The 25,421-nt window shown below is 42.3% G+C and overlaps 1 protein-coding gene across 3 annotated transcripts in view; it reads right to left on the bottom strand.

The window, feature by feature from the left end:
* CHST15 (carbohydrate sulfotransferase 15) overlaps positions 1–25,215 on the bottom strand; it is a 44,825-nt gene extending 19,610 nt beyond the window's left edge. Inside the window, exons 1-2 of one of the 3 annotated variants that reach the window (XM_052676853.1) lie at positions 25,109–25,179; positions 1,614–1,685 (exon numbers count right to left, since the gene is read on the bottom strand). The gene's annotated coding sequence lies outside the window, so the exon portion shown is untranslated. Of the gene's footprint in view, positions 1–1,613; positions 1,686–7,062; positions 7,161–25,108 lie in introns of those variants that run through there. The other 2 variants (XM_052676852.1, XM_052676854.1) reach the window with 2 other exon arrangements.
* Between the last annotated feature and the right edge of the window lie 206 nt (positions 25,216–25,421).

Here is a 25,421-nt window from a genome sequence, read left to right as displayed (position 1 = left end):
AAGCAAACAAACAACACTGCCCATAAAGTGGAGATGGAAACAAGGGCCTCAGTAAGAAAACGGAGGTGAAAGCAGCAACCTCTTGGAAAAAAAATGCACAAAGAACAGACAGCAGGTTATGCTGGTAGTTATAACATCTGGGTAGCTAGAAAAAACTATACAGCATCAGTACAATTAAACATACTAGGTGATACACATGTACTTCTGAGCAGTCCTTCCCCCCTAAGCTCCTCCACTCTGACAATCAGCCCACATCTCAGAGGGACCAGTTACTATGCACTGCTAAAAGAAAAATCTATTTTCATATTCCAGTCCTCCTCTAATTGGGACCTAAAACTCACTTGGTGTTAGTGGCTGAACAGACTGATCTGAGACACTCCCACACAATCAATCCAAGGTTTGGGTACTTGACATTAATTCTTAAACTTCTTAAAAGAGCCATCTGAGATGCATTAATGGATCCAGAGCACAGGATTATACAAATGCTGCATAAGCTTCTCCATACAATTTTATGTCCGTTTGCATGTTAATAAAATGGACTGGAATTTATTGAACCCTCGTCAGGTGCAGTGAGTATATTATAAACTCAAAGAAAAATCTTACTAACTACATCTTTGGAAGCTGAGGAAAATGTTTTATGGGAAAGGTGATACAAGGGCAAAAGAAAAAAGAAATATGCTTAGGCTACAGCATAAATGAGATCTTAATCACACCAGTCAGGAGGGAGAATTTGCAGTTCACCAGCAACCATAACTCTGCCAGCTTACACACTGCAACAAGCTGCTTCAATAGATGATCTCTGAAGACCTACCACAGGGCAGTATGGCAGCACTCAGCTAACAGAGCACAGAGAGGTGGATCTGTAAGTGTTAGTTGCAGGCTTACATTTAATATGATTTCCCACTGTCATGTTCATGCCATAAAACCCCACTGTAATAAACACACGAAAGCCAGAACATAATTCCCTACAGCCACTCCCTTTCTTCACCAAGAGGTTTTAATTAAATTCATTCCCCATTCTTTCACTGTGCAGTGCAGGATGCACGCCAGGATTTTCCCCAGTGTAAGCAGCCCAAGCTTTCCTCATTCATGCCACAAAAGCAAGCAATCCAAAGCATCTCTTTGTCACTCCTCTCATTCAGCATTTCCAGCAGTTGTAATCACAGACACAGTTTACCTTTTTTGTATTTCAGTACTGACTGAAGTAGGAAGCAAACTGCAGACAGAAGAAAAATCTATGAGACTTGAGTTGATAATAAACCATTTATGTCTTTTTATTTTAGTTGCGAAACTGCTGTTGGTTCACTGGCAGAATCTTACACTCTTTACACAACAGGCAGCGTCTTTGTACATTCTTGAATAATGTAGCATGTAATTTCCTCTTGTTGAGATGAATGGTGAATTATTTATGATCATGTCTATGCATGTAAATAAATATATACCAGCTGACGAAGCAGGAATCCACAGAAGCCTTTTCAAGTGCCTTGGCCAAATCAACTCTCCTCTTAAAAATGAAAATATCTGGGGGATCTCCTAAGTAGGAGACATAAATATAATAGAGAGACAACACACCAGAATGGAAAAAAAAAAAGAAAAAAAAAAAGAACCTCTACCTCAAATTTCAATAAAATCCTGCTGAAGCCAACGGGTCCTACATTATTTCTTTAAACTGAAGTAGAGTCCAGCTAAGATAACAGAGGATTTAATAGGACTGTTAAAACCAGATTTTGTATTGCTAGTTTCTCTGTACAACTCCTTCTTTATGTAAAACTGCCCCATACTGTGCTGGCTGGGCAGCCAGTAGACTGAATATGGAGTATCCATCATATCTTAATTCTTGCCCAGAGAGCAGCTAGATAGGATAAAAAGATAGATACCACCAAGAATAAACAAATACTCGTATATTTTCAAATGCCATCTAGAAAATACTTGAAGTTTCTTTTCATTTATTTTAAATAAAACTTCATATAATCTTCCTCCTCTCTTTTAAAGGATTGTAAGGGAAGACTAATCAAAATGACTATGAAAAGAAGTTACTTTCATATGCTCAGTCATATAACCCAAATTCCCTTCCTTGTGAATAACATAAACCAGATGGAATAGATTTTAAACATGGACACACATCTTCTGGACATCTCAGCATACAGCTTCTACTTTTCAGGTCACCGTCCTTAATTTTTAATGTACCATTCTTTTCTCCTATTTCTTTAAAAGGAAGACAAATTTTTGCAAGTACGCTTAGTTCTGCATTTTTTATTAGCCTTGTTATCCTTTAGATATGCTCAGCTTTTCCTGCTGCCACATCAAAGAGTGGCATGCTACAAACCCATAGTAAACACACCTCAAGTAGACCAGAAACATATTTCCAAATTGACGTATAACAGTTTTTCCCTCTTCGATATCAATGGAGCCACATCACTTTGTTTCTTCACACAGTATAATTAAAACATGGATCTCAGCAAGGCCAAAAGTTAGAAAGCATTTAGAAGACACTAAACAATTAATTAATATATTGATGGTTGCTATCCCCAGTTCCCACAAGGTTGAAGAGTTGAGGCTGGGAGAAATCTATAACTATCTGCTCGTACCATTCTTTCACTGAGTAAGGCCATGCTCACTAATGGCCATGGCCAGAGGCAGGAACCAGGGACAGAAACATCAGTGCCATTAGAAGATGCAACCTGGGAAGGTTGTCATGTTAGGCAAGTCACAACCTGAAAATGTCAAAGACAAATTACAAAACCATCCACCAACTCACAGGCCAGATGAGAGGAAACCCAGCCAAAGCACACCTCTCACATACCTTCTACAGATGGGCTCTGCAGTCTCAGCAATTGAAATTTGAGATTTTCTCTTTTCTCCCAGTCCATTTTCCATTTTTCTAATCACCACCCATGCCAGGCATGCTAAGGTTTTGTCTGCTGATGTGCGTTTTTGTTTTTTTTTTGTGTGTGGGTTTTTTTTTTTTGTTTTGTTTTTAAACACAAGAGAAAGAAAGGTTTTTTTCCCTAATGAATCTTCTTAATTTTTGGTTGGGTATTAGGACAAAAGAGTGCAATACATTGGAACAGGCCGCCCAGGGAATTGTTTGAGTCGTCATCCCTGGAGGCATTTCAGAGCTGTGGAGATGTGGCACAGAGGGGCATGGTTAGCAGTTCTATCTACAGTTTTCTGATTGCTTTCAACAGCCTGGATAAATACTGTCTGCCTAAGTACTTTCCTTGCAGAAAATCAGTGCAATTCAAATTCACAGTTTGTGCTTTTAAGGCTTTTTGGGATCTCAGAGCAAAGCTGATCCCACATCCTCCAGGAAAGCTCCAGACATGAGTTCACCTCTAGTGACAGCTCAAGCCCAAAGCTCCTGTGCAGCCACAAGATGTGGGGCTTTAAGCAAAACAGCTCACAACCATATCATGACAAGGAGCAGTGAGGAGCTGTAACAAGCTGCCCAGAGGAGGTTGAGCCACTCTTCCTGGAAGTGCTGAAGAAACAGATAGGTGCTGTACTGAGGGGCATGGTTTAGCAGGCAAATATTGATGGTATGTAGACAGTTGGACTGGATGATGTTTGAAGGTCTTTTCCAACCTTGGTGATTCTCTGATCAACTTCCACGACTCACGTGAAAAGAGAAAGGAAGAAGAGAAGAGTACCATGAAATCATCATGAAAGTCTCATATAAGAAAAATAATTGATACTCCAAGCACTGCAGCACAGTCGCACCATTCATTTCCCTTTCCCACATCACCTGTTGACCCACTAGTTTTTTCCCCCCATACAAGCTTACTGAAAAAGACAAGGACTGGCCAAGATTAGAAGCTGCACAAAGGTTCTGCTCTCAAACACACAGTCTCATCAGAGCAAGCCAAGGTATTTGTGCAAGCAGTGCAAGGAAGTTCATCCTGTCAGTGGGCAGGAGGCACCCATTCTATAAACAAACAGTATGAGTAATAAAAAAATGGGTCTATAGGAAAAAAAACAAGCTCAGGAAAGGAGAGGAATAATTGTGGATTTGCTCTGTTCTGCTTATTGTACACATTTGGCTGCTCAAGTTAGCACTTCTGGAAATAAACTTTGCCTGAACTCTCTCCTATTTACCTCAAAGAAATCAAGCAGCTGCCAAAAAAAAAATGATAAAGTCAATAAAATGAGGATCTTGATTCAGTGATCTCTGCAGCCTCCCTGCAAGATACACAAATAAGTGTAAAATAAAAGAATAATCCAAAAATGCTCCTGCAGAGGTTTTAGAAAAGCACAGCAGTCTCTTGCAGATTGAAGTTGTGTAGTTCCCCCATTAATGTATATACATTTATATATATATTAAAAAAAAATAAATGCAACTGCCAAGAAATGACATCAAGCCACCACAGATGTTTTTAAGGCAATCACTTGACAATTGGTTGCAGTTTAAAAGCCAGAATATAGTGGTCATAACCCATGGTTATACACTCAGTCTGTTGAACAACTCCTGAACACTTGTTCAAGAGCACAATACTCTTCAAGGCATACAGTCCTAAAGCCTTTAGAGCCAAAGCAAACCTCCTGAATCAACACTAATTGCCAATTAAAATTGGCAATCTTGCCAAAATCATAACTGCGGCTTCTTCCCTAACCCAGATGGTTTCTTCCTCAAGATCTAAACCAAACAGACTCTGCTCCTGACTCATCAAGGGACTTCCCTAGAAAACGGCAACAAGCAAAACCCTCTATTTGCAGAAAACCTGCAAACTCTCTAAAATCATAGCAACAGCAGTATTTTCAATCACATAAGGACCCACTCCTATTATTTGTCCAGCAGCACTCAGGAAATTGTTACTAAGTTTGAGTCACCACTTAATTAGGGCATCAACACTGCTGGAGTAAAGGGATTATTGGAAGCAAGGAGAAAAAGGGAGATGTGGAAAGAGGAGCAATGCCTTCCGCAGTAATCCATCACTACATTTGAAGTCTCCTGCAGGTTCCTGGAAATGATGCAGGCTTCTTGCTGCTGTGAAAATAACTGTTCAGCCTGATATTGTCCACTTTTAAGTCAAATTATTTTCCAGTAGAAGACACATCACTAGAAGTTTCCACAACAACAAAAAAAAATCCTGTATCTTAACAATTCACTTGTTTTACCTTGACCTAGAATCAGGCCCATCATTTCTTTGAGTTCAGTGCAAATCAAAATGTCCAGACAGAAAAACCAAACAGATCTGAGGACAGCCAGCCTCTGTCCTACTGATAAACACCAAAGCTCATCATGGGCTGTCAGTTAGACCTAAACTAGAATTAAGGTTTAGAAGACAAAAGCTGCATTCCTCCACATTTAAAGCAGGGAGCAGGCCCAGTCAGTAGTTGCCGCAGATCCACATAAGGGCATTTTCTAAAAACAATTCCCATGCAAGATTTATATCAAAGATTAGAGCTGAAGCAAAAAGTAGAGTCGTGGGGCATGGAACAGGCTGCCCAGAGAGGCTGTGATGCCCCGTCCATCCCTGGAGGTGTTCAAGGCCAGGTTGGATGGGGCACTGTGCAACCTGGTCTAGTATTAGATATGGAGGTTGGTGGCCCTGCATGTGGCAGGGGGTTGAAGTTTGATGATCCTTGATGTCCCTTCCAAACCTGGCCGTTCTGTGATTCTGTGGGGCATTATCTGTAAAGAACACTTACCCTAAAAGAACAAAAACCACCACGTCCAGCCACCATGCTGCTAGCCCCACATGTCCCATGCACTGAGAATCCACATCCAGATGGAGCTCACACCACTGTTTAAGACACTCCTCCTCCCCAAGTATGGAGCAAAATGTTGTGCTGATGTATTTATAAGGATAACTCAGAGCACAATTTTGCCTGCAGTGCTCACTGGGTGCTCAGCACTTGATCAAAGGACATTGCTGTGATGTGCAACATCTCCAGCAATTCATCTTTTGCCTCACTTACTTTCTATTCACCTCACATAGCGGATTGCTAGAGAAACACTAATGGATTTATACTGCATATGGAAAAAGTCGTGCACTGTATAAAAACTTCATCTTTACATTAATTACAGCAGTGCATGCCTTCTCACAGAAGTGCCATTTTAAGTCTGAATCTGGCTTAGAACATCACGCGTGGTCAAAGTTCAGTATTCTTTTTTATTATTATTACTCACTGGTTACAGTAAGCAACCTCCTGATACAGCCTACACAGTTCTTGAGGTCACTCCACGAAAACAGAGAAAGTGATGCATCCATTCTGTATGGCTCACAGATTCCTTTCCCAAAAATAAGGAACCAGATTTAAAAGTCGTGGCATTCAGTATACAAGCAGAAATCAGATCTATTTAACAGCTATCAAAGCAGCTGGCCCCTCACTGCGACCAAATCACCACAAGCCAGAGGTGATGCAAAGTACCAGCTTTAATGTCAATTAATTTTCATCCCTTTCTGGAAAAAAAGCCATGTTTTCTTAAATCTCCAGAAAAACATCCAGTATAAACTATAAGATCAGAACAGACAGGAGGTTAAACCACTCAGCAGTTTAATATCACTGAAAATTCTTCTTCAGGATGGATTTGCCATATGCATTTTCTTTTGTTATGAAGCAAAAGAAAAGAATCAAGGAACTCATGGTAGAAGCAAAGAGAACACCCAAAATACATTTTTAGGCATAGCAGAAGTGATAAGCCTGACTGTGCCACAAGCATCTTTGTTATGTATTTAATAAGATTAAACAGCCCTTGAAGTTTCATTTTCAGTACAGGATTATCATAGTACTTCACGATGACAAAACTGCTTGCCTACATGCACTTTCAAGGAATAAATCACACCGTTACCCTACAAATCAATGGCATTCCCTCTAAAAGCACTAATTAAACACAGAAACATGAAACAAGGGTTTAATCTGATACAGGATTTTTCCACTCCAACTATTTTTAATCACCAAAATCCAGGAGGTGGGAAGAGACAGGTAGGAAAAGCTTTCATATCTAAATACAGCTCCCATATACCCCGTAGTCGAGCTGTAATCAAAAACAAATAAGTACTTATCTTCAGAAAGCTCCAGAGGCAAAGAGCTGCTGTAGTACTGGAAGAATTCACTTACTAAGTGCAGGCTATTTTTTATCATGCACTTCTTTCTGGCTGCGGTCCATCTCACTTTCTTTTCAGACTCCAAAGCCTGCTCTCTTGTCTGAGTCTCTGGACAGGCATAGCTGTGATTCACTTAAAAATGCTCTGCTGGAGCAACTTGCTCAACAGAGATACGCCTTTTGCATTCCTGCAAAGCTGGCTTTGGTGAGGGCAGTGTGCTTGTTTCCATCATCTTATCTGACCACGTGAAAATTGTTCTCCGTGCTCACAGCAGGACACCAAACAGTCCTGATACGGTGAGTACAGAACACACAGATACTACAGCAGTGATTGCTTCCAAGCCATGAAGAGAAAAGCTCAGCAGTGAGCTTGGGTCAAGCTCTTTCTTTCACCAAAGAACAAGGCTGCATGGCTGCACAGTCTTCAAGGCAGCCAGACAGCACACAGCAAGACCCTGTGCAGATAACAGCTCTTCTTGAGCACTGGGCAAGCACCAATCTTAAAACTGCAGTACACGTAACCCACAACAAAGATAACCTGGAAGGAGAAGATATCCCCAGCGCTGTCTTGTTATTGCTGAGACAAATAGGATTTCCCCATGGCTTGGAAAAGACCTCTCAAATCCCCAAGTCCAACCCCAGCTCACCCCCACCATGCCCACTGCCCACATCCCCATGGCTCTGGAACACCTCCAGGGATGGTGACCCCACCAGTCCCTGGGCAGCTATGCCACTGCATCACCACTCTTTCAGAGAATAAAGTCTTCCTAATATTCAAGCATTCTACTTCCTTCCAAGACCTAATGTGTTAAATACAGACACCCTAACATCAGAGATACATAAATTTAGATTACAGTGCAGCAGTCTCACGCCATTTACCAAACTGTATAAACAAGAGCATGATTAATGCAGAGAAGCAAGTAAAAGTCCGTTCTCCAAGCTTTAGTAAAAATAACATCTCTGAAATGTACATTATTAGAGCGTTAACCTACAGAAGCAACGCTGCTTGTATCTGCCTGCACAATCCAGAACTCATTCAAAAAAAATAAACGTTTCCTGGGTGTGTTCAACCCATCTAATTTTAACCTAGCAGCTTTATAAATTTACACTGGGTGGCAAGCCAAACCGAGTATCCATCTGGCAATTCCATACTTTAGTTTTCCTCAAAAACATTGACAAATTTGTTTTTGAGCTGAAAGTCATGGAATCATAGAATGGCCTGAGTTGGAAACTATCATAATGATCATCTAGTTTCAACCTCTCTGCCACAGGCAGGGTCGCCAACCACCAGACCAGGCTGCCCAGAGCCACATCCAGCCTAAGGATGCACTCACACCTAAAGATCCACTTCAGAGAACCAAAAATCAAGAGATTAAATTCATCAGGAAAGTAAATGCCACAAACCTACACACAATCCAATCACACTGGACCTGTTGGGAGCAGCCAAAAGCAAAGCCAAATCCTTGCAAAGCCTCTTTCCTAGCATTAGTTGCAACATGAAAGTCGAGTGGCTGTCTCAGATTTAGGCTAACACGGTTCACACCCCTAAGGTGAGATGCACACCAAAGCTTCACCAGGATGAAGAGAAATAAATCTTCACATTTTGATGACTCTTATTCAAGAAAGAGATGCAGATAGAGTATAACACAGCTGAATTTGCAGGAAGAGATCTTTCAGTGCTGAAGAGTTATTTTCAGCATGGGTCTTTGTCTCCTGCATTGATTACGGGTCCAGAACCAACACGTGGGAGATAAATGTTCCCAGAGTATTTCCAGTGGTCTTGCCAAGCATTTTTAGCCTCAGCATGCTGCAAAACAGTGGGCACTCTCAGTTATGTTACTCTGACATTCACAGTTATGTTACTCTGATTACCATCTTGTTCTTTTTACACATTTGATTTTACTTGATTGTAGCAGCTGCTACCTCAAGTTGATTTAAAGTGAGAAACATATTCTTTCCACCATCTGAAATCTAATACTTTCTGTCACTTTGCAAACGGTAGGCAGTAGAAATGGCTAAAACTTGTGGGCTGTGAGAAATCAGCTGCTTATTTAAGGATGCTTTTGAGGGATGAATAACATTATATGGAATAAATAGAATATGCATAATATGATGCCTTCAGTACCCGTTCATCTTATGGTGAAATTTATCTGCTTACAATAGTACTACAAAAAGGCATCTACTAGAATCCATTTGATACACCTTCACGCTTCAATAAATAGGCAGCCTTTCTGAAGGGGATTTGTTGATGCACTGGAACAGGCTGCCCAAGGAGGCTGTGGATGCCCCATCCCTGGAGGCATTCAAGGCCAGGCTGGATGTGGCTCTGGGCAGCCTGGTCTGCTGGCTGGCAACCCTGCACACTGCAGGGGTTTGAAACTACATGATCATAGTGGTCCTTTTCAATCCAGGCCATTCTATGATGCAATAGTTAAACACAATATTGCTCTGACAACTTTAGAGTATATGCTAGCAGTTGCTCACTGATTTTCTGACTGGAAAAGGGATTTTCCTCCACCTCCAAACTGAATTTTCTCCATGAACTTATGTTATCTTAACCCTGTCATCTGAAATTTGCCGTAGTGACTCATGTATGGTACCTTCTCCATGAGACATGCATTAAAACGGATGGAAAAACATATCTCATTTGTACATAAGTACCGTGTAAGTACTTCTTCATGAATAGGGCATTTCATCTCTCATCTAGTGCTGAGCGCGTGAAAGGAAACATACACAGCTGCATCCTGAAGAGACAAACTGAGTATTGGAGTCTGTCATTACAGTTTCTTGTAAATTCAAACAAAAATTAGTCAACAGAAACTACTCATTGATATCAGATCACAACTGTGGCTTTGTCTCAATACATAAAGAAAAGAAATAAGCGTTCCAAGAGCAGCAGTAACTTCTGTAAACGCTCAATAACTTGCATTCTTTAAGTGATGATACAGCAGATAAGTCTCAGCCAGCTAATGTATCACGAAAGTACATGTTTGCTCCAAAGTAAGGACAGTTCAGAGCCTGAGAAAGTCCAAGTATTATCCAGTACTTGCTAATTAGTTATCGCCATAACATGGACAGTCGGACTGCATGATCTCGTAGGTCTTTTCCAACCTTGGTGATTCTGTGATTCTACCTAAAATCCCTCCAGGTAACTTGCATCTACAGCTAAATAGGAAATAGGTTTTTTTTTGCTGAAATTCATAGCTTTCAGCATCTTAGAAAATGTTTATCCTTGCATATGTCAAACACCATTTACTTCCAAGGCCTTCTACTGATCCTCCTAAGCACTTCACTAAAGCCCATGCTTTCATCCACACCACACGTGCTTTAACTACACAAAAGTGATACTAATTTTTACCAACCAGCCTACAAGATGCTATCTTTCTGATGAAGACTGCATGACTGCACTCTGTTATCTGTTGATAGCAATCTGTATCTTCAGAGGCAGAGCACGTGATAGATATGGAACCTAATGCCATTTGATAATGGCTTTAATGCTTATCATCCTCTCATTTCTTCAGATAACCACAGTTAAAGGACAACATTCAGACCACAATCTGAAGAGGAAATTCAAATACCTTCATTTGCTGATACTTACTACTACTGCAAAGAAAACAGTCTTTCATCAGCCTCTCACAAATTTACTGCTCTTCATGCGGCTTCCATAGCTCAGAAAACTCCAGCCCAGTGATCTTTTAACAGCACAAAGATCCCAGTTTGCAATGGAACAACAAATAAAGCTATGCCATGCATGGGACCAACCTGTTCCCAGCAAGCACACACCATAATACCCAGAACAACAATACCATAAATCTGTTCCTCATCCACAGGGTCACTGGTTCCTTGGACTTGGCCGTGTGCACCTATAGATTTCGCCCATGTTTGGTTTTGCTGTATTTATTTTCCTCTTGGAAAGAATATAAGCACAAATGTTTCTGTGTGCTTTATGTCACACTTAGCCAGATTGCAGATTGTGAACAAACAATAAAAATTTGAGAAAAAAAAAAAGACAGAGAACAACCTCCACCTCTGTTTATGGATGAATGCACCAAGAGAAACTTGGCATGCATTCTCCCCACCTTTCCTGTTCTGTAAAGTTTTCTCTAACATAAAGGCAGCATTTAGCACAGCAATCCAGACAGTCTTTATCTGTGGCTCAGAAGTCAGCCAAGGCAAGCTCTCAAAGAGAATCTTTTCCCAATGGAGATGTTAAGTAATTAAGTCACATACGAAGGGCTCAAAACTCCTTTCTTAAAACCTTTGCATTGAGAACATGAAAGAGAAAAATCTCACCCTTAAGGCACCTCTACTTGAGCACCAGGGGGAAGCTCAGAGGACAGATCTTCCTTGGGAAACTGCAGCTGAAATCTAGACCCACAGTAGTTACAGAACACAGGTTCCTCTTCTTGTAATGAATCGTTTACTGAAGCAATTCACAGAAAAATGGAAAGTGAGAAGTTCTAGCAACTACAGTTGGCGGCCAGTTTCTCCAGAACAGATGCCTGACTGTAATGAGAGCATAAAAAGCTTAGTTTCTATCTCAAATTTTCTGTCATTAGAGTATAGGCGTTACAAAACTCCACAAAGAACAAGAAGCACCTACAGAAAAAACACCTTGAGAAATGTTTTGTGCGGACCTATAAACTTCAACTTTAGCCAAATTAACGTATCTAATCAAAACAAGCTCCAGCAAAAGCACCTCTGAAGTGTTGAAATGCATTTCCATCTGCTAGATTTCTCCTTTTCCAATAGTGTTTACTTTACCTCGAATTAAAGACACAATTCTTTGATTTTAAGAGCTTAATGCAATAACTTAATTTAGGTTGTTAATGTTTTCGAGGCCTTCAGACACCCAGGAGACTCAGGCACCAGGAGCATACAGATGCTTTTGGAGGGGATATTTCTTTTTTTTTTTTTTTTTTTAAATGTGAAATAAACTGTGAATTCCTTAATATATGTCTGCAGAAAGGTCTACACTGAAATAAAAGCTTAAAAGGGTGTCTTATGGCTAGAAGAGGTGGCTTCCAAGCACTACCATGATATAAATAATGACATCATTTAAAAAAAAATCCCTAAAATACTGTCAGTAAATGACAACACAAGCATTCTAGGAAAGCAGGGTTCATTTCTCAAGAGTGATACTCATTGCTACAAAGCAAGGACAAATAAAATGTGTGTGTGTTAGGCAGATGACGGTGTGGAAATATGCTTCTGTTATGGTGCATTTGGCAGTGGAAGCGCAAGCTATAGCTGATGCATCAAACTGCAGCTCCACGGATGGCCCTTGTTTTAGTGCCTCAAGACCAGAGAAATGTGAAAAAAGGGCTCCGTGCTGACCTGCTCTATAAATAATGCTATTGAATTACACCTCCAGCTTTATTAAGGGCACCAGAAGGAGTTTTATGGTTTCAGAAATATGGCATTGTACAACTTGGTCTGCGCTTGGTTTCCTTTAATGCTTTCCACCCTCAAGAAAGCTGTTAACAAAACACGCCGTGCGCTGCAGAAGGTCATATCAATCATTGTCTCCTGCAAAGATCACTCCACGCCCACACCCAAAGTCAGCAACATGCAATAAAGTGCTGCTAAATGCCACATCTCTCATCACAGCCCCAGGAGTGACTCAGCAGCCAGCAAGAGCCCTCTCAGATGGAGCAGCCCTGCAGCACAGAGGTGTAAAGCTGGCTCTGTCATCCCTCTGTGTCTACAAGCACCTCCATCATCAGGGCAGCCAGAACATCATCACCCACATGTGGGGGTCTCTAGTCCAAGCAGTGAGGCTGTCAGCCAAACTGGTTAGTTATTATTATTAAATCATTTTGCTTTGGTCTTCTGCTCATGAGAACTCTCCACCTTCTGGCACTAACACTAGTGGTACACACAATGGATAACAACTTTCTAGTGTGCAAAAGTGACGCCTACTGTGAAAGTCACTCACCTCCTGCTTCTACAGCACCTAACCAGTGGAGAAATAAGCTAGAAAACCATCCTAGTGGCACAGGAGAAACGAGAGCCTCGTCATTGGCCATTCAATTTAATTTATAATTCTCTCACTTGTTTAAATCCTGGAAAATGCCTTCGCTATCTAAAACTTTCAAACTAAGTGCCTCCACAGGTTCTGAATAATCCATAAACTCAGACAATTTCACAGCTATCCTCACTACATGAAAAAAAATAAGTTACATGCTGATAATGTTCCTCAGTTTATTTATTGCATAACTCAGTATCATAAATTCAACTTTGATAATAAAAGCTAATCAAAATAAAGCCATACAATTCTACGTTTTTCCTTCCTTTGAAAGTTACCCCTGTGTTTTCCTCAAAGAGGCTGCTTGTACAGGGGTAAGCTACGCCAGCAAAACCAATATGGAAAAGACAAAATGCATTCTCCAGACATGAACAATTAAAAACGTAAAGACAATATTCTTAGCTGCAAACACTTATGACTAAGCAGCAGACTTGGGAGGATGATAGAGTGCACTCACACATACTCAGAGGTTTGATCGGATCCTCATAGTATGGACACTTTCTTTGTTTGTTTGTTTTCCATGGAGCATCACCCAGTGGCAGATGCCAGATGCACTGCAGAGGTACTCTGGTTTGTGGATGACAAAATGACTGAGTACTGATATACGTTACCTATATTGCCATGTGGTGTAAAATGGTGGAAGTCCAAGAACAACCTAGATATCCTTACCAACCAGAAACCCATTACTCGGGGATTGAGGGACACTACCCAAAAATCAGATAAGCACCGTACAAGCGCTGGCAAACCAAACTCTAAATAAACCATCTAGAGCAGCACTGAATCTTAATTCCCCCTAGCAGCCACACTAAACTGGGCAAATACCAATCTCGCTGCGAGCTTCAAAGAATAAGCAGATCGTTCATATTAAGCGACCGACGGGACGCACCGCCTCCGGCAGCACGGAGCGCTCCATGGGGTCACCGGGCACAGCCGAGCGCCGCCCCCCCGGCCCGCCCTGCCCGCGCTGGGCCGCCCCTCGCCCCGGTCGCGGTCGCAGGTGGCATTTCGGAGCTACTGCGGCGAGCCCTGCAGCTAGGAAGTGAAACCCTTGGGCTCGTAAATAGCAGTCAGTTAATACACTGGAGCCCTCATTAGTATAATCAGTTTCGTATTAGCTGCTAAAACACCAGTTTGCCCCATTTATTAGTCAACGCCGTTTCTCTTAAATTATTTGCTGTTCTCTGGTTTTGCTCAAGCACTTAAAAAAAAAAAAAAAAAAAAAAAAAGGTCTGTGTCATATACTCTTGCCTCAAGTTACTGGATGCCATACTAGAGCACATTTTTCACCATGGATGAAAAATGAAGGTAGGTAGTCTTTCAAAACAGCTATTCATGAGAACCTCAAAGGAAAAGATGGGAGAGAAACAATCTTGTTCGCATCAAACAATGGGTTTATGCCCTCCAATCTGCACGAGATACACAAAACAATTACAACACCAACCCAAAATGAAATCTATGGTAGAAACATTTAAAACATTAAAAACAACAGCAAAGAAACAAAATCAGAAAAACCTAACCCTAACCCTACCACCCTCCCCCCCCCCAAAAAAAAAAATCCTCTTTTCAGTCTATTTGCATCAAGTCCAGTAAATTCAGTTTCTACTTTCTCACAGTACTGCCTTTGGAAAAAGACCAAGTATGCAGCAGAGATTTAGCATCACCGGTAATGGAAGGGAAGAAACACTGCTTGACACAAGGACCCAGAACTCTCCACCTTCTGGCACTAACACAAGTGGAGCACCCAATAGATAAAGACTTTCTAGTGTGCAAAAATGAAGCCTCTTCGCCCACCAGTGAGAATAACCAATCAGCCATCACATCCTACTCTACTCACGGAGACAGGTTATGCTCATTGGGGATGGAAGAAGCAGTTTCACATTGGGCACCAAGCGCTTCTTCTACAGTTTAGAATATGTCTATCCATATTTACATTCTGCTTTAAAGACTTTAAAACCAGAGGATGAGTGGATGCTGTTCTCCAGTTTGGAAGGGGCCCTTCCCATCTTTGCATCCTTCCACGTTGCTTTCAGTCTTCCTTGAGTTTTTGATTCATCTCCCTGTTTTTAAATTGACCACTGATGTAAAGTCCTGCTTAAGCATCTTTAATGATTGTGTAGTTCATAATAAAAGAACATGCCCTTTCCATAAAATGTACATTCATCCTTCTGAAAATTCAGTAAGCCTATTAATTATGCTTTTAAGGATTGGAATTCAAAGTGTCACTGCTGACATTTAAGGCTCATAAAAAATGCAATGTCTTTCTTGCCTGTGAGAAACAGAACCATACAATCTATTTTAAGATGAAAATATTTATTAAGGAAGGCAACTTGCCAATTATGAGTACAAACAGGAACTAATTCATTTAAAGCAAGCTGCTATTTTTCTTTTTGTAATGTTCTATACACAGGGACATATTTCTCCCCAGCACAGCGCGCAAACTAAGTGACATCTGGTGGCTACAGGCTGTAATATAAGTCAGCAAGTCACCACAAGGCTGTTAACCATTTTGGTTAAGTTTATTGCTTCCTAGTAAAGCCCTGAAGCTTCTTAAATGTTTTATTTATTTATTTTGACATAGATACTTCTAAGACTGTCATTTACTGTGATCCCCAGCGATGGTGACAACTGCTGTGAGCTAATTAAAGTGGGGTTGTCACATTTGCATTGGGGAAAAAAAAAAACAAAAAAAAAAAAAAAAAAAAAAACACACAACAGGATTCCAAGAAGGAATCAGCAAAGCATAGCAAAACAGCACTGAGGTTTAGCCAAGCTACCTCAGTGCACATTGCAGAGCCAGGGCATAAGGAAAGGCTGCACGCACAGTTTTGAGAAGGAAATCCTCCAGGCACTCAAATTATTGAATATTAGCTTGGATTTCACCACATTGTTAGATTTTAGATTGCTAACTTTAAAACTGAAAGAAAGAATGCTGGGTTCAGCAACATGCTGATAACTGAACCTTTAACAAACCTGGAAGTCTTCGCTCTTTTCATCCCTTCTCAATCCTCAGCAATGGTCCCATCTAATACATTCATGCCCTCTGCACCTACACCTGCACTGCGAGCGAAGCAATTAGAGCTGCCCTTCCAACTCCTGCAGCCAGAAACATCGTTTCCTTTTAGAAAATAATAAGCCTCTCTTGGATAATCAGCAAAGATGTGGCCAGCTATGGTTACAATTACAAAACTGCCATCAGCACACTTTCAAATCTTGTGATACCAATCTCCACAGTAATAAGTATTTACAGGAAGAAAAAAAGTCGGTAAGCGCTATCTAGCAGAAAATCAGATGGAATATAAACAGAGTCTAAATATTTATCAGCAAAGGAAGTGCAAAATTATCTCTGTGAAGTAAAGCGGATGGCAGGCTAAATCCAGAGCCACTAAGCGTTCTTCGATGGATGTGCTAGGAGGAACTCTGTTCTCAGTTTGACATCACTAAATCAAATTAATTCCTTCCTTCTATTCAATTGTTGCCTAAAAAATCCTTGGTGCCAAAAGGACAACACTAAAAATGGCCCTAAGACTGTTCCTGAACGCCGCCCCAATGCAAAAGGCTGAACTCCCATCCTCGCAATGCAAATGTCTAAATAAAGAAGTGGATTCTGGGGGTTGCCATCACCTTTAGAACCTAAATATCCATAGCAGGGAAGTCCACCTGAACACCACTCAGCTTCCCTTAACCCTGAAACCTTCACAACTCCAAGGTGCATTAAAAAAGGGACCCCTGGCATGGAGCTGTATCAGGAGAGAGTAAAACTGGGGGATGGGGAAAAGCTGTGTCCAAGAGCAGTGGGCACAGAACAGGGCAGAGGGCACAGCCCCTTGCTGCTAGAGCTCAGGGAACACTGGGACAATGTTCTCAGACACAGGGTTTGGATTTTGGGTGGTCATGTTTAGAGCCAGTGGTTGGACACAATGACCCTTACAGATGCCTCCCAGCTGAGGACATTCCCTATGCTCTATGAAATAACAGAGCAGTAGTGGTGCTATCAGATGAAAGCATCATCCCCTTCCACATGCTCTCAACCCCAGCAGACATCACTTCCACCTTCAGACTTCCCAGCTGAACTCAGGAACACGCGCACAGAAATCCACAGCTGCATGACTCCAGCTTCAGCAACTCATCGAGAAAACTTTTTAAGATCTCATTTCAATTTATTTTTATTTTTTAAATCCTGGCATGCTTAAGTCAGCAGGAAGAGTTTTCATTGATTTTGATGAAGCCAGAAGTTTATCCTGAGAACTGCTGTGCTGGAATGAGCACAGCATTTATATTACCTAATTTGAAACCCTGCAATTTGTTGGTAAATGCAGCTTAATGACACTGACTATTGCAGAATTATTTGTTACCTTCAAGATGCACAAATAAAGTTATTAAACTACTGCAATGTAACATTTTTAGGGATTATGGTTGGGAGAGTCTTGTTTCAGTGACAAGCAAGTGGGTTTAATGCACAAGTTGTCATAAAATTTCACTTCAGTTTCTAATACTGAAAAGCCTTGGCAAAATACCTAGGAATTACAATAGGCCAACAAAAGCCATTTACATGGCTTTGGTATTTACATAGTTACATGTATTTTCAAAGTACATTTTTCAGTATTTCTGTCATTTATTATCCAACGTAGCAGTATAGCAAGATGAAAACCTACATAACTGGAGAGATTACTACACCCACTTAATGGCTACCATTTAAAGACAAAGCTATTAAGTCACAGCAGAAGCTTTTTATGCATTCCACTGTATTAGAACAAAAACAAGTTATTGCAGCATACAAACTGTTATTTCAAGCAGCAAGAATACTGATTTTTATTTTTTTATTTCTTTATTTTTGAAGCTGCAGGCAGAAATAAACAGCAGATGACTTGAAGCCACCTAGGAAGGATACCTTATCCAAAGAGTTACTGAAACCTGTATAAAAAAGGAAAAATAATAATAAATAAAAAAGGCAGTGGAGACTTAGATTCCTTGCTGTCACTGTCTAGCAGCATTAAAGGCACCAGAGAATGCTCCAATCCACTCCTGATTCACATAGTCAATATTGAGCCTCTCCAAAACAACTGGAAAATATTTCCATTGCACACAGATTGGAAGAGCCAAATACTGGTTTACCTTACAACACAGAACCATAAAGTTTGGAAAAGACCACCAAGACCATCAAGCCCAAACATCAGTTCATCACTACCATGCCCCTCAATGAACACCAAGAGTTGAGCTGCTCCTGACCAACCCCAATGCAAGAGAAACCCATGTGGGATTTCCATGGATACCAATATATATACACATTCCTTTTTACTACACTGAATATTTTTAATTTGGCTGCTTTCCTTAGCAATGTTCCAAGTATCTCCTCTGAAGAGCTAGATGCTTCGGTATTTAAATAGCCTGATGTTAGACAAATCAATTTTTCCTCCCTCTTGTAACGAGAGCAATGAGTTTAGGATCCACTGATCCCTTCTGCTCACCTCTCACATCTCATTTCTTGTTCAAACTGTTTTAAAGCTGACATAAATAGCTTTGCAAAGTAATTCTAATACTGAATGTCAAGAGCAATAGTGGTTTCATTCTGATTTATTCTTATCTCTTCCTCAGGCAAGTTAATCCTCAACCTGAGATACTGTTTTCATAGCTCTATAATTTATGATTTCTTTTCTCATCTAAGTTATTTTCCTTATGAATAGGTCCAACGAGTTGCTCAAGGCCTGAAGCTGTAATAGTCAATGCTGAAGTGCTCGAGAACAAGTTTTTGTCCTTTTATACAGGGAGACAACCACAGCTCATGCAGCAATTGCTCTTGGTAGCTTCTCACCCCGAGAAACTCAGTCACTTTATCTGAGCTCTGCATTTTCAACAAATCCAAAACTACTATCCAAATGTCGTGGTTAAGATTCCAGAGAGCCAGTGAACTAGCAAGGAGTTCCTGAAGCACAGCTGCAGAGCATGAACCCATCCTGCTTTGTGGAGCTGACCTGCCATCAGCTCTGCATGAGCTCAAAGCCTGATGTACACGTGCAGCCTGCCCCTCTTCCACTTCAACAAAATAGCATCCAAAATGCTTTACAGAAATGACCCCAAGCAATTCTCTAAAGTCTCAGCAATCAAGGCAAAAGGATCAACTCTACACAGCAGCAGTTTACTAACGTGCTAACCACAACTGCAGAGATAAGAAAAGCACAACCCTTGGCATCCCACTGTGAAAACAGATCTAAACCTCAGTTCTTCACAGATGTTCCTTAACAGTCTCAGAAATTTTAGATGTTCTACTTATTTAACATTAACAATGTCTGCATCGCATGATCTGTTTTATATCTTTATATGTCTGTTGGAAGATAGATTTCTGATCTAACAAGTAACCAAAGTCCAAGAGGTTGGAAAGGAGTTTGAGGTAAGCCATGTGAGGGCCTTCCAAAAGAAGTGTTGGCTTTAAGACTTTTTAAAGAGTTTTCAAAGAATGAAGCTTCCTAGGGAAGAGCTGGCCTTGCAGGCAAACCAATCACATTATATGATAAATATTCCTAATATTAAATGAACCCTCTCGGTTTCCTCCCATTCCCTGCTTTACAGTCAGACCTTCTGGCTATACCAGTCTTTCTTCTTTGAAAGAATAATTTCTGGTATTCACAGGTCATTACATCCTAGCTTAGGCACCACACAGTTAACACTCAAATGCACAACTTAAGGATCTACAACCCAGGACCTACACTGACTCCTGCATTTTAGATTGCTTCCAGAGGATGGAATGAAAGCCCAAAGCTGCACTTGGATTGGGGCTGCCAGAAGGACACTGCAGAGAAGTTTCAGTCCAGGGAAGGGCCACAGTGCTTTATTCTCACAGAATGGACAGGGTTGGAAGGGACCTCAAGGATCATCAAGCTCCAACCCCCTGCCACATGCAGGGCCACCAACCTCCATGTCTAATACTAGACCAGGTTGCACAGTGCCCCATCCAACCTGGCCTTGAACACCTCCAGGGATGGACGGGGCATCCACAGCCTCTCTGGGCAGCTGTTCCAGCACCTCACCACTCTCATAGGAAAGAGCTTCCCCCTGATACCCAACCTCAATCTTCCCTCCTTCAACTTAAACCATTTCCCCTTGTCCTACTATTATCTACCCATTCAAAGAATTGAAAGAGTGGTGCTGCATTCCTGCCTTGAACACATTCACCAAAATCCAGTTTAGATTCCTATTATTCAACCAGGCCCTTTCCCTCAAGGAAGGTGGAGAAGGTGGTAGAAATCATGAGGCAGATTGGTCTGAGAAAACTCAGTAATGCTCATCTTCCAAGTCTGCCTCCTCTCATCAATATAACTTTGTGCCATTTAGGTCTTCAAGGTCTGCAGTACTTCCCCTGTGCATTGAGCCATCCCCACAGTCTAGTCAATGGTTATTTTTATTGTGCACTCTGACAGAACGGAACAGTGCAAGAACCATCCATTTTTAACCTCAGGAAGCTCTTCATTAAGCAAACAAATCTTCCCTCCCTCAACTTCAAACCATTTCCCCTTGTCCTGCAGTTATCTACCCTTTCATAGAGTTGATTCCCCTCCTTTTTGTAGGCTCCCTAGGTTCTATCAGATTGCGGGTGCCATATTAGAAATTGTATCTTTCAATCTTTCACTTCCATCTTAGCATGAAATTCCAAGGCCTGTGGCATTTCTCTACTACTATCCTCATCTGGGTCCAGAAACAGGAAGAGGCAATGGGCTGGTGTTGTCCAACCAGTGACTCCAGTGTGCAGCCACAAGAGGACACAGTCACCCATTGCTACCCAACTAGACTTCATTTCAAGTGTTTCTTCTTGCAAAGCACAAAGCACCTCACCTGTTTACCTCTCTAACAAGGATGCCATGCCCCTCTAAGGTGTGTTTGCAAGCCACATCCAACAGCTGCTAGAAGCCAGGTGTAACATAAATCAATAAATACTGCACAGCAAAGCTACATTAACTGCTTGCCCCTAAAGTGCTGTTTAGTGGCATGTCGGGCACAGCTGTGTAATCAAAGGATTACAGAGCTCCCATTGCAGTACGTCTGCTGCTCTCCAGCTCCTCACGAGCCTTCCCTTCTCCCTCGCATGTAAAAACCAAACCAAGCAACTGGGGTAGAATCGTAATCACGTCCTTCGGATCAGAAACACAAATGGAAAGGTCGTACAGACAAACAGCCAGTGTGGCTGAGCACACAGCGTGCTTTCTGCTAGATACACACAGGCAGCCCAACATATTTTTAAGGGAGCGGGTCAACAATGCTACACATAACCAGGCAGCTTTAGTGAGATGGCAGTAAAAGTGGAGAGATCAGTGTAATTCAGGCTGCTTTGAGGTAAGAGCTTGTGGGAGCTTACAGATCCCGTCCCCTCGTGTGAATAGCTGTATTTAGACTCCAATCTGGCACCACAGCTCTTCAGTTAAAGAGCAACGCTGCACTTCGCTAATTGCTTAAATAAATAATACTAATTTGTGGGGGAAAAACACTGAAAAATTTGTTCTTTTATTGGAAATGTACCTTATTTTTTCCCACCGTGGTTTGCATTCTTCAGGCAAGAAGTGTGGTGGGGATGCAAGGTAAGGAGGAAAATGGGTGAGGTGGGGGAGGACCGAGCCTGAAGAGAGCCCAGCTCAAGCCATGGGAGGCTCCTGTAAACTCTGAGCTGTTGGAAATGGGGCAATTCACATCACCTGAATTTTCAGAGCAGCACTGAGCGATTTAACAGCACATTTCCTTGCAGTTTCTAGTAGCAGGATACATAGCCCTTAAGGACAGAGTAACTGCAGGTGTAATTAAGACCTAGGAGGTAGAAGGAGTATATTGGCACCTATTTAAGTCATGGCTCTCTTTGCCTGAGCGATGCATCGGTACTGAAACAGCAACACAGCTGGATGTTGCAGCTCCCTGAGTCAGTATGCCATTTGGGCAATGCTTGCTGCTGCCTCTCTCCCTATGGGAAGTGTCTGAACAACATTTAGAACCCAAAATGTAGAAGTAACACAGTGTTGAGTTACAGCTTCTTAATATTACAAAACGGCCTGGGTTGAAAAGGCTCATCCAGTTCCAACCCCCTGCTGTGTGCAGGATTGCCAACCACTGGACCAGGCTGCTCAGAGCCACATCCAGCCTGGCCTTGAATGCCTCCAGGGATGGGGCATCCATAACCTCCTTGGGCAACCTGGTCCAATGCTTCACCACCTTTTCTGTGTGAAAAACTTCCTCCTAATATCTAATCTAAACCTCCCCTGTCTCAGTTTAAACCATTCCCCCTTGTTCTATCACTATCAACCCATGTAAACATGTAATAAACCCAAATATACGTATATATATATATATATATATATATATAAACCCAAATAATATGCTGCATCTTTGAACAATGGAATTTTTTTAATAATGAGAAGGATCCCCCATCCAGGCAGCAGATAGACTTTAATAAAAAAGAAACCCTTACATGGTGATGGGGATGTACTGTCATAATCAACAACGCCCCATGAATGTTGGAGCTCACTGCCATCCACCTAACTAAATGACAATTGGGCAAAAATGCTGGGACATGTTCCATTATTGAAAATAACACCCACTGAAATCACCTGGGCTGCCATCTCTGCCTATTGAAGCACCTGGTTCTCATGCAGCTCCTGCCACAGATGTCTGCTGCCAGCCCACAAAAGCTAAAATCACCCTCGATGACAATTCAGCAAGGTCTGAGACTGTTATGGAGTGCTGGCAGGCACTGTGAGGTCATCAGCATCACAATAAATCACAAGAATAATGATTTATCAATCAGTATTAGAATTGTTCATCCCAATTTGTGACCATTTCTGGCACAGGCGTATTTACTTTGTCCAGAGGGCCTATGACTTTCTGGCTATTTCCATTTTTCCCACCATAAAAACCTGCCATGTGTCTCAGATTATATTAATTTGACAGTTACCAGCCTGCTTCTAGCAAATCAACCCATTCCAGCCAGTAACCACAGAGCAATGCTCTATACTTTAAGACGACAGCTCCCAAATCTCGCTGCCTCCAGGTACAAATAGCACAATGTCTGAGTTGCTTAAAATAGCTTTAAAATATCAGCAGGATCTTATTTGCCTCTCTTTGATTATGCCCACATAATCCCATCCTTGCTAATGCTGCGAGTGGATTATATAACTTTATCCTTCCACTTCAGCCACACGAAATTATCCAAACACCAGAGCCTGCTCCAACCTACTCATTTGGAGTTCCCAGATAACTCCTTTTTGTTTAGCAAAGATAAAATCCATTACTGTCTTCCACTGCATTAGTGGAATTAAGTGTTTTGTCATGCAAATCTCCACTGTTTCATCATGTTCCCATTCCAGACCCTCAAATAAAGCACTCTGAATTTGAGATTAGTCTTCCTATTACAAAATTTGAACCATAAAACTGTTTTGTTATTGATTTCAGAACTGCACGCTGGCTGCACTTGGAGGCACAGGATCTAAGTGCCATTTAAAGGGGAAAAAAACCACAAATTAGTTTCCCTACTAAATCACCACAGAGGTAGTTTCATCCTTTCTGCATTCAAATTGATTTTGTTCCTGGTGGCACACGAAGAGCCAGATGAATACTTTGACTCAGTGCCCAACACAGTGGGGTGGCATCAGCAGCAGAGGAGCTCTCAAGTCAAGAGATGTGGGACAACATTTTGATTGCTATCAAAGAGAAGCTCCAGGACACCTATGCCATCAGTATTTACTGTTCAAGTGCGAGTATATATATGTGTATGCATGTGTATGCATCTCTATACATGAAATACTTGTATCAATTTATATGAGTATCGATATAAATGTACACACAGATTCACAGAGATGCTGTGACATCTCACTAATGGAAATTTCCCTTCTTGCCAGAGATCAGGCATTCCCCAGTTAGCCTGAAGTGCAATGCTGCTCATTTAGGCACCTCTTTACACCTGTGAGCACAAAGTTTTCAGTAAGACCTTAAAAATATTTACTTTTCAAGAACAGCTCCAGCAAACTTGGAGTTCTAACCTGCAATGTGCTCAGCTGAGCGCTCTGCCTTTTTCTTGCTCACCACACACAAACGGCACACGCTGATTCTCTGGATGCTCACAGTTTTCAAGAAGCGAAACTTTCCTTATGTCACATGCAAATAAATCAATAGGAAGACACCTTTGGGCCCAAAACCATAGAACACAATGAAAAAAAAAAAAAAAAAAAACTAAAAAACTTATATTTCCATATCTGAAAGTTTGGTCAGTGTTGAGTTGTGCCATCTAAGAACTGAACTCTGTCATCCTGCTCTATCATCCCAGGGCACTGCAGAGTAGTGTTACAACGAACACAACCGACCAACCCACCTCCCAACAACTCACTTTATGACACCGACGAAGTTTAGGTGGAGAACTGCTGCTGAAGATCCTCTCACCCATAAAAACCCATCCCCAAACCCTGACAGCACTCTCGGCAGATGCATGCAGGAAGCTATTTTTACCAGCTAACAGCTCGCGTTTAAGAAATACCCCTCTTCACCTAAAAATACGCAGCGGAGAATGGCAACATCCATCCACAGCTTCATTCCAGAGACGCGCTGCCCGAATGGGATGCAACCCTCATGCAGCCGCTCTCCCAAATCTCAGCAACCGGCACAGCGCTTCCCCTAATCGGCACGGCCAGCGAGGAGCCGACAGCGAATCTTTGTCCCCAAAACAAATCCCATTATCCCCATCACCATCCCTTCGGCAAACCCCATTCTCCGCGCCCCACGTGTGGGCACATCCCCCCGGCTTCTCCCAGCACCCACCCGCGGTGAGGGGAGCTCCCAGACCCCGCTTTCCAAGGCGAGGGTTACGGGGGTACCGGCACGCTTCGCTCCGAACCCGCGGTTCCTCCGGCTGGCGACGGCAGCAGCAGCATCGCACCCCCGTGGCCGCCCCCTCCGGGCTCCGCGATGCGGGGAGTGCGTGCTTCCAACTTCCCGCAAAGTCCCCGCTGGCCTCCCAAACTTGAGGAGAGGCGACCTAGGGAGCCCCAAACCCGGCGGTGATCTCTTACCTCCTGCTTCTCCCTGCAGCCGGGAGGCGCGCCCGCAGCTCGCTCCGGCCGCCCATCCGCGCTGCACCCGCCGCCTCTGCCCTGCGGGAGGGGGAGGAGGAGGAAGAAAAAGAGGGAGGGAGGGAGCGGCCCCGCGCCACTCCTCGGCCGCGCTGCGCAGCCCATTAGGAGGCGTGCTTTGCTCCGCGGGGGAGGAGGTCCCCAGCAGTGCCTCCCCCCTCCAAATATACACACGCATATACGCGCTCCGAGGAGGAAGCGTTCCGATGGAGATGGGCTTTTCCCGAGGGATCCCGCAGGAAATTCCGTCCCT

This window comes from Tympanuchus pallidicinctus, unplaced genomic scaffold, assembly GCF_026119805.1.
Source record: "Tympanuchus pallidicinctus isolate F22 unplaced genomic scaffold, pur_lepc_1.0 scaffold16, whole genome shotgun sequence".
NCBI lineage: Eukaryota > Metazoa > Chordata > Aves > Galliformes > Phasianidae > Tympanuchus > Tympanuchus pallidicinctus.
The sequence above is the reverse complement of the archived record's forward strand: the minus strand, read 5'-3'. Positions and strand labels throughout refer to the sequence as shown.